Source organism: Manduca sexta, unplaced genomic scaffold (genome assembly GCF_014839805.1).
Source record: "Manduca sexta isolate Smith_Timp_Sample1 unplaced genomic scaffold, JHU_Msex_v1.0 HiC_scaffold_3647, whole genome shotgun sequence".
Classification (NCBI taxonomy): domain Eukaryota; kingdom Metazoa; phylum Arthropoda; class Insecta; order Lepidoptera; family Sphingidae; genus Manduca; species Manduca sexta.
Window position 1 is genome coordinate 1 of NW_023594738.1, and position 8726 is coordinate 8726.

Consider the following 8726-nt stretch of genomic DNA (forward strand, 5'->3'; position numbering starts at 1 on the left):
GCAGTATAAACCACTTTTTCTGAATCCACACGCAGCTCCACATCCCTTTTTGCAATTACAAAATAACATTTGCAATAAATTATCCGGAGCAGGTAATTGATTCATTGTTATTGGGATGTACATGTTATTGGAATACTTCCATCCCCAATTTTCAATAACTACGTCATTTCCTAGCCATATCTGAATTTGTGAATGAAGACCCCAATAATATATTGCTAGCAGGTGTAGCATGTATTTTGAGTTTATATGGCGCTCCGTCTAAAACTCATGATTTAAATACATTAAGTTTTAAGTCTTTCATAAAAGCAACATCAAAAAATACGAGTGTTCTTTTGTCATCACAACAACTGATGCAGCGTTTGAGCACCTTAAAAGAGTGTACCTAAAAATTCAGATATGGCTAGAATATGACGTAGTTATTGAAAATTGGGGATGGAAATATTCAATAACATGTACATCCCAATAACAATGAATCAATTACCTGCTCTGGATAATTTATTGCAAATGTTATTTTGTAATTGCAAAAGGGATGTGGAGCTGCGTGTGGATCAAAAGTGGTTTATACTGCAGTGTAGCATGTTTACAGTGCAGCGGAAATAGTTGTTCCAATACTTCACCTATTATACAGATAGATGAAGTAGAAGAAATATTTGATGTAGACAACAGTGTAATATATTTAAATAAACAGATTTTGTACTAATATTTTTCTTTTCATTAGTCGTAATTACAAATGTACAATACGTTTCATTTATAATTAAACAGCGTGTATAGCAGCTTTCGCTCTCCCACGTTTTGTTCGAACCCTACTGCGCAGGTATCTTGAAAATATTTCCATATGTCTCGGTAAGATTTAACATATAATTAAAAATGAAAGGAAAATATGGTCAAACATAAATTTTTATAAATGAAAAAATAGGAGTGCCTAAAAATTTTGGGTAAACATTGCAATTTATAGTTTAAAAAACAATATCCCACATCGATCGTATTAATTCATTCACTATAACTCTAATCCGAGGTTTTACGGTTTTGAATGCTCCAGACACTCCACTATGCCGGACTACGGGAGTTTCTTAAAAGTAGTACATTTTATTGTTATTTTGCATAATAAAGATGAGATGCTGACGTGCAAAATATGATTCCACATTACTGGTATGTAAACATTCTAAACATACCACCCGGTAGCATTTTAAACATAATATATACATGAATATTGAGAATTTGAGTATTAATATTACAGGCATGAAGGGCGCACGTGGTACACGAGCCACCGCGGCCGTTTGTGGATTGCGTCCACAGTGAAGCCGCCCGACCAGGACGTCGTCAGGGCGCTCGAGAACCAGTACAGGGTTTTGTATCCAGGTAATTTGACTTATTAGTACAGTGGAGACCGGTTATTGACGCCTTGCAGCCATCCAAAAACGTAGCTGAACAAATTGACAACTTCAAAACGTTTTTACACCTTGATTTCAATCGAAATATTGTTTTTCTTTGTGTTAAATAAAGTAAACCCAGAAGTATATTAACCGACTTAAAAAATTAGGTTCTCAATTCGACGTGAATTTTTATGTTACCTAAGAAGTCAGACTTTTATTGTATACATTTATTTGCTGGCACTTTTCCAAATCATTATAACCCGTTACTATGTAACATGCGCTCCTTAAAAATAGTAAATTTTCGGCGATGTATCTATGTCAGATAAAAGTAATTCTCTGTTTCCTACTGTTTTATATTTTTATTGAGTGCATAATTATTACACAAGCTCACGCGGCACGCCGTTTTCAAAGCGGTAGACAGGGAGATATCTAGGGCACTGGGTGATAGGCGAAGTCCTATTACTATAATTCGCAAAATTTATTGTTGTCGACACAGGAATCTATTACAAAGCTCCATAATTCTTGGCCTGAGTACATACTTTAAACAATAATAATAAAATTATAGCAACGCTGAATAATATACTGTCCGACTGCTGCGCGCGGGCCTTCTCTACTATTGAGAGGTTAAATTCTTTGGTCCACCATACTGCCCTAATGCGGATTACTAGACTCCAAAAATGTTATGTTGAAATCTTAAGTATGAGGGTTTCCTCGCGATGTTTTCCTTCACCGTTAAAGCAGTAATTGATATACACGTAACTTCGAAAGACATATCGATGGCTCCTTAGTAAACCATCGTATCTGAAAACATAGGGATATTCACTTTTTTAGCGTTAAGTTATCTAGGTAGATTTACTATCAAACTCATCTATCTAATTAAAAAGTTAATTAACGAAAAAAAACTACATTTACTAACTTTTTAACGGGTTTCATAGTAAATAGTACCTAGATAACGAAACGCTAAAAACGGAATATTTTTAACCGACTTCAAAAAAGGAGGTGGTTCTCAATTCGACTGTATGTTTTTTTGTGTTTGACTCCAAAATTGGTAAGTTAATTTTTTTGGTTTTTAGTGGGTTTTTGAAGGCGGTTTTATTTTTTGGTTAAAAGTTTTTTATAGATACGATAGTTTACTTTAGACCGATCGAGATGTGTGCCTTGGATTTGAACCTGCAGATCTTTGTATCGGCAAGCCGATCCATTCCCAACTAGGCTATATTTAACACGCTTTATATATTTTTTTGTATTACAGACAAGCAGTTCAAGTTTCCCTCATTCTACCCCACGGGATGTCTGCTGGGTTGCGTCAACGTGGACGATTGTCTATCGCAGGAGGAATACGAAAAGCGGTGAATGTCTTAGTTATTTATTTTATTACTAGCTTTTGCTTGTGACTCCGTCCGCGTGATAATATTTTTTTTGGCATTTAAGCAAGTTCCGTTTTATATTTTTCACGGATAAAAGGACTTTATATTTTAAGTTAGACTTCTAGAATTACATCGATGAAAACTGCATATAATTCTATACAGTAGTTTTTGCGTGATGCATGTGCAAACATACAGACGGAAGAAAATTCTAAAATATAATTTTTTATTCCTCAAGTTTCCAACTAAGTGTAACCAAATGTAATAAAAATTGTATCAGCGGTTTACCCTTGAGTATCGAACACAAAAGGACTCGCTGTCTGTCTGTTTATGGTATCAGGAAGTACAGAGTATTAATAACCGTGAAATGTTACCCAAACCGTATAACCTTATAGATTGATGATTGCCAGATACTTGGCAAAACTTAAAATATATTGGCAGTGTAACGACAATCTTTTGAATGTGTGGGTAAACATTTTCGCCATTTAGTTTAGTATAATACGAAGCCGATAAAACGTAGTGTAATATCTACTTTGCATCTATATAAATAAGTTATAAAATTCTTCAGGTATCCAGATGGTGAGAGCGACAGCCCCTACGTGTTCATCTGTTCAAACCCGGTCAGTTTGAGACTGCGGTTTCCTATCAAAGGACAGCATAAAATTTGTGAGTATTCCCACTTTTTGGTAGCCCATTGTCCCACTGTTGGGCCATGGTTCTTTATGTAGATTAAACTGTGGATTAGTACAAGTTTGTAGTAAGAGACAAGGTAGTAAAAACAAAATTAAGAAAAGAAAGGAGAACTCATGCACCACATATGTTGCTCTTCAGGTTTGTTTGTTTTGACGGAGCCTTACCTAGCAAAGTTGATAAAAATCAAAGGATTTACAAGTAAATTTCTGGTGTTATACTAATCACTATTGTTAACAGATCAACTGGACAAGACAATTCATCAGGCGGCCATGAAGTGCATTCAGAAAACCGCCAAGATACAAGCGGAGGAAGCTAATGCGGGATAAATTTGTATCTTAATACGACGAATTCGAACCTTTAGTAACAAAACGACGTTCATCGATCTTAGGCTAAGTTTGAACAAGCAAGTTCTCCCAGCGATATTTGCACACTAGCGGCAATATTTTAATCTATACATGCGATTCGCCGCAAGTTCCGCATGTTTCTAAATTTGCAGAAAGCCTGCCGTGAATGGTAATTAAATTGCTTACGAAAGGTAACAATCGCGGTAAGCTAACTCCTGCAAATTTTGAAGCTTTAGGATTGTCACTGGGGAAAACGCACACGGGAGTTTTTGTGCAATATATTGTTGCAAGAACTTGCTAGTGTAAATTATGCGCAATACTTAACCTTTTCATTGCTTTGCGGCTTTAAGGCCTGCTTTACAAGTTTAACGATAATTTTATTTGATAGTTATCATATTAAACAACTAATGTAGATAGTTCTCACTTTACCATTTATTTGGGAACATAGATTAGAGGGGTTGCTTATATATTTATTTGACGAGTAGCATTTACTTGGAAGTTGTGAAACAACCAACAATATGATAAAAAGACTTAAATATAATAATTTGATATTTTTATATTGCTCAAAACAGTGCTACGTTTTGTTACTAAGGGGAGGTATTTCGTTACGAAATAGAAATAAATTAAAATTCAATTGTTTTGCATTGTACGCTGAATTTAGTCGTAATAATTTATAAGTTGTATGTTATTTAATAAACTTCGATACTTATGTATATTATTTTTATTGGATAAACATTAAGAAGAAGCATAAAGGTCTATCCAGGGCCCTTATTCTGTATGATAGTGTAAACGCGTAACGCGGCCGTGTCATGTTATCTTCGAGAAATGTGCGTGGAATGGTATTCTGTAAGCCAAATTTCTATAGTACTAAACATGATGCGTTGTGTTACGTGCTTGTTACGAACTGTTAAAATAACGCGCGGGATAGAGAATAAGGCTCCAGATGAAGTTTCTCCCGAACATACGATACTCGAAGGGACATAAGCAGTTGCCCTGTTTAAAGTCAAATTTAGTGGAGTGAGCTCTGTTACCAACGGAAGTTTACAATTAATGATTCTAATAGCTTTTTTGGGAGAAAATTAACCAATGTATAAAGTTTTTTGCATTTGCTTACAAAGGATTTATTTTAATTGGTTCATTCTCGGAATCTGATTGAAGATTGAGATCGACATCGGTTATTGAAAACGGCTGATGTCAGTCTTTTACGAAGGACAGGCTTTTTTGATCTATCGCGATATTTGCAATTGAATAGTTTTATTTGATATGCTTACAAATCATTTTGATTGGTTAATTCTCAAGATCGGATCGAAGATGGATTGGGATCGTTTATTGAAGCCGGCAGTGTATCATCACTTTTAAGTTCTTGTCTGCCGTCTAAGCATTATTATGTTGGAGTGATCTTCAGCTTCCAAAGGATCGAGTAATTCTTTTCAAAGGTTGCTCTCAGTTCTTCCCGTAGATTGAACACATAAGCATGCAAGTAAGTAAGGAATTCGTTTTAGAAATTTAATTATTCAGTCCCATATAGGTAACAAAGCAAATTCAATTGTCCACTACATCACGAGATAATCAAAGATTTTCATGTATAATAGGGGTATAAAGGTCACCACTCAGACAGCGACAACACCCCACTCTCCCCCGTGAAGGGGAGCGAACGATCATCGATGGCTGATGGTAGATGGTAGATCTACCATCGCCTGCCTCACGCTCAGGGTGCCGCGCCACGTCTCCTCATCGTGGTTACGAGTTGATTCACATAGTGTGAAGTTCTCGGGAAGAGCTTACTATAGAAATGATCCTATGAAGTAAGGTCTTGCCGCAGCTCGCTCGCTCTACACTAGTCATCAAACGGCGGAGAATCTCGACACCGCGATGTACGTTTTGTCAGCGACATCTACTACCGAGCTGATAAACTATACCACGAGTCCGTGACGTCATAATCACCACGTGGGTGACTGCAGCTGTTCACGTTTTACTATCAGTAGAGCACGTCACCACGTGGCCCTGACCCTATTAATAGATGACATCGACGCAATGAATGTGTAAAGTATAGTAGTGTATAAAGTACCGTTGCATTGTTGTAACAAGAAACTCGATGCCTAGAGACGTCCAATTGGAAATAATAACTTAATTAGAGTTTATAATTTAGTAGGCAACATGTTCCATCTTGCATCCAGAGTGAATAATATATAAAATAGTTTTAAAACTTTATGCTCAAATCTAACCCCATTCCATTCCCGCGAACAAAATGTTTTAAAGTAAAATGTACTATCGTGTTTATTTTACTTTTTTCATCATTCACTATACTCCTAGGTCTTAAAACAAAATAATATTAATTCGAATTTAAAACACTCTATATTTTGAAGTCATACTCTTTCTAAATAAAATAAATTGGAAAAAAAGGGGGGCTCTATTTGTTAAGTTTATTACATTTAAAAAGTAATAATATCAAATTGAGAATTAATACAAACGTGGAAATGGTGCCACGACTCATAAGTTAAAAAATTCGGTATCAGTAGATTAAAATATAATCTTAATACATAATATCTTATGCACTTCAATAATATACTCGTTTTCATGTTATTTGTAAGAAGAAATGTACCTTCTAAAACATGTTTGCGCTTTGGTCGGGTCATTACCTATAACGTCATTGTTTTGTAGATATTATAAAATAAACCTACAGCGTGATCTAAAATAGAGCAAATATATAAATGATTTATCTACAAAGAAACATCAACAAACCCAAAAGGTCGAAGTAAGAAGATTTTGTGTTTTAGGACATATATGAGTTGCTACTTATTGGAATTTCTTATTAATTTTTCTATAATTTGGTTTAGGTTGAGTGATGCAGAGAACCTTATTAATTTATAATATTATGTATTTTGAAATATGGATAAATCCTTTAAGTATATTTTTCGAGCAGGTTAGGTTACTGTAATAGAATTCCTTAAGTTTTATAATACTCGAGAAGATTTGTTACAGATTTAATAATTTAATTTCATAATTTAATAATACTTAATAATACCACTCAGACAGCGACAACACCCCACTCTCCCCGTGAAGGGGAGCGAACGATCATCGAGGGCTGATGGTAGATCTACCATCGCCTGCCTCACGCTCATCGTGGTTACGAGTTGATTCACATAGTGTGAAGTTCTCGGGAAGAGCTTACTATAGAAATGATCCTATGAAGTAAGGTCTTGCCGCAGCTCGCTCGCTCTACACTAGTCATCAAACGGCGGAGAATCTTGACACCGCGATGTACGTTTTTGGCAGCGACATCTATGGCGTTATTGTTATGGTTATTAAACTATACCAGGAGTCCATGACGTTATAAATACCACGTGTGGCAACAGCAATTCAATTTAACTCTGTTTCTTTTTATAGCTATTATAAGAACGCCAGCTGTGCCGAAACTCCGACGTATTTATTTATACCATTTCATACTAGTGACTTTTGACGGGATTACGCATTTATGTTACATCGATAGTCAATACTCTATAACATTAACCACCTTCCCAACATTAAGGGCCAATTGTCTCACCCGTAATGAAATATGCCCATAATGCCTATAATCCGGGCTATATCGTCGGCAAATATTCGTATGGATATGATGCGTTTATAATATGAACAAGTTAGGCGGACCTTACTTCATAGGATCATTTCTATAGTAAGCTCTTCCCGAGAACTTCACTATGTGAATCAACTCGTAACCACGATGAGGAGACGTGGCGCGGCACCTGAGCGTGAGGCAGGCGATGGTAGATCTACATCAGCCCTCGAATCGTCCCTTCACGGGGAAATGGTGTTGTCGCTGTCTGAAATATTTATTAAACCAAATATTATTAAGTATGAAATCCATTATTGGAAATCGGCAGTCTTTATAAAATAAACTTGGAATCTACGGCCGACTGTGCCAGCATCGAAAAGTATATCATAAATTTTCCGTATTTTCAAAATACATAATATTACTGGGGTAATGAGATTCTCTGCTTCATAAACTAAACAAATTATAAGAAAGGTAATGAAAATTCAATGTAGTAGTATTGTTAATAAAACCACTATGACGGATCACTGTTATTTAATTTGATATCTTAAACATAAACTTAAAGAACTACATTATTGTGGCTGCTCGCCGGCAGCCCGTGACAGGAAGAAGGAAGTGGAGGCGTGTTGCCACAAAAACAAATTAAATTACATATTAACAAATGTTACCCTAAACAAATATAAATGTACCCATTCAACATGCCTCCTTACATTTATATTTTAACTAAATCATATCATACACTACTCATATCAAGTATTTTAAATTAAAACAATAGCTCTATAAACATTACCTTCAGTATAACATATTAATTGTAACTTATTTTTTTTTTTTTTATATTACAATTATCATCTTTTAATTAAACAATTTAAACCAATATTTATCTCAACATAATATCCATCTGAAAGATAAATTACTTTTACAACAACTTTAACATATCTCTAAATTTATTAAATTTATTACTTCCCAATGGTTTTGTTAAAATGTCAGCTATATTTTGATCAGATGCAATTTTTATAACATCAATTAAACCAATTTTAACACTTTCATGAACAAAATGATAATGAACTTCAATATGTTTTGAATTTTTGTGAAATTTCCGTATTTAGCAATAATTTGAGCTCCAATATTATCTTCATATATTTTTACAGGTTTACAATCTTTCTGACAAATCTCATTAATTAAACAAACTATAAATTTAATTTCAGTAACAGCTTCTGACAGCGCAATGTATTCAGCAAATGTAGATGACTTTGTTACACAATTTTGTTTCTTTGATTTCCAAAATATTACATTCCCAAACAGTCTAATTACAAATCCTGTTGTTGATTTCCTACTGACAATATCTCCTGCAAAATCTGCATCTACATAACAATCTAACATATCAGAATTTATATTCATGTTATAA

The 8726-nt window shown here is 34.7% G+C and overlaps 1 long non-coding RNA gene and 3 other non-coding genes across 4 annotated transcripts; 2 read left to right on the forward strand and 2 right to left on the reverse strand.

Moving 5' to 3' along the window:
• The first annotated feature begins 1199 nt into the window (after positions 1 to 1199).
• On the forward strand, positions 1200 to 3732 carry LOC119193139. Its single transcript, XR_005113854.1, has 4 exons — positions 1200 to 1359; positions 2626 to 2722; positions 3306 to 3403; positions 3668 to 3732. It is a non-coding gene; the product is annotated as an uncharacterized LOC119193139 (long non-coding RNA).
• Positions 3733 to 5379: 1647 nt separating this feature from the next.
• On the reverse strand, positions 5380 to 5589 carry LOC119193140. The gene has a single exon (XR_005113855.1). It is a non-coding gene; the product is annotated as a small nucleolar RNA U3 (small nucleolar RNA).
• A 1208-nt stretch (positions 5590 to 6797) lies between these two features.
• Positions 6798 to 6976, reverse strand: LOC119193141. The gene has a single exon (XR_005113856.1). It is a non-coding gene; the product is annotated as a small nucleolar RNA U3 (small nucleolar RNA).
• Positions 6977 to 7414: 438 nt separating this feature from the next.
• Positions 7415 to 7596, forward strand: LOC119193142. Its single transcript, XR_005113857.1, has one exon. It is a non-coding gene; the product is annotated as a small nucleolar RNA U3 (small nucleolar RNA).
• Positions 7597 to 8726: the final 1130 nt, after the last annotated feature.